The sequence below is a fragment of the Pyxicephalus adspersus genome, chromosome 7 (genome assembly GCF_032062135.1).
Source record: "Pyxicephalus adspersus chromosome 7, UCB_Pads_2.0, whole genome shotgun sequence".
NCBI classification, from domain to species: domain Eukaryota; kingdom Metazoa; phylum Chordata; class Amphibia; order Anura; family Pyxicephalidae; genus Pyxicephalus; species Pyxicephalus adspersus.
In genome coordinates this window covers 65,342,591-65,343,980 of record NC_092864.1, presented here as the reverse complement: position 1 = coordinate 65,343,980, position 1,390 = coordinate 65,342,591, and positions in this window count along the sequence as shown.

Sequence of the window (1,390 nt, the reverse complement as noted above, 5' to 3'; positions counted from 1 at the left end):
TCTGTGGAACTTACTTTTAGTCATCATAATTATGGCATATTTTGTGGGTCCAAGGACTGTGGAAACCTTTCCTTCATTTTGGTGTATTATAATGGGCCAAAACCTCAATCTAACCACATTTACTTGATTACACCGTGGATTTAGAAGTTTGGGCATTAGCACATGTATATAACATCAATATGTAACACAAATTACATTTCCTGGTGTCACTCTTTTACACATCTAAAACTATTGCTATATATACTATTCTACATGCGCTCTAAAATGCTTTTATGCTGCGTGGGCATTTTATAATTGTATGTATTTTTATGGCTAGCATAAATGTGATATCTGAATAACTGTTCATTAGTATGAAGTTTTCAATTCCCACTAAAAAAATTATGGAAGAGAGACATTCTGTCCTCATTCCTCTAGCAGTATTTGTTTCTGTTCAGACAACTTGTTGCAACTAACTGCAAAGTAGTTGTTCTGTGGCAGAAGACCACTAAAACAGAAAGGCTTTAGGATGGCTTAGGACATAAACCACAGCATTGTACTGATTACTCAACTGTGCTCCCAAACACTCCAGTTCAACTGTATGGTAGCAGTTGGAACCATGCATTAGCTTGCGGTTGTGTTTATGTTGCAATGGGGTTGCAGCCCAGTTTTTGTTGCTTCTGGAGGTGTGGTTGCCTTTCTTCCTGTGAAGGAAGAACTGCCCCAAGGTGTGATTTATTGATCCTAGGATCATATCAGCAGTAGGGATGAGCAAGCCAGTTTTTAAAACTTGATCTCAGGGCGAATTTGGTCGTTCTCGTTTACTGAAATTGTAAGCGAGAATGACTGGCGTAAATTCGCCGATTAAGCTTGAATTAAAGAAAAAAAAAAAGACTGCGAGCTGTGCTGATCAATGAATGCAGAGCTGGCTGCATTCATTGATCAGCTCAGTGTGCGATCCCCAGTACTAGAGGTTAAATGGGGACAAGTCTCCCAATTCAAAACCTCTAGTGCTCTCTGATTGGAAAGCTTTCCTTAGCCAATTAGGGAGCACTAGAGGTTTTTGGATGGGGGGACTTGTCCCAATTTAACCTCTAGTGCCGGGGATCTTCTCAACGAATGCAGCCACAGCTGCATTCATTGAGAAGAGTGTGCGATCCCCGACACTAGAGGTTAATTATACCTGAAACTGGTTTAATACCTTGCTCATTAGGGATATACTCATCTACGTGTGCAGTTTCCAGGTGCAGTGGTGGCTTTTATTGATGCAGATGTATGCATGCCAGCAGCTCCCCAAACATCACCCTTTCAGGATTCTGAAAAGACTAATGGATATCTAATAGGAAAGGTCCACATCATTACAAGCATTGACACTTGAAGAAGGACAAACATTATGTGATTGTGGATTTTGGTG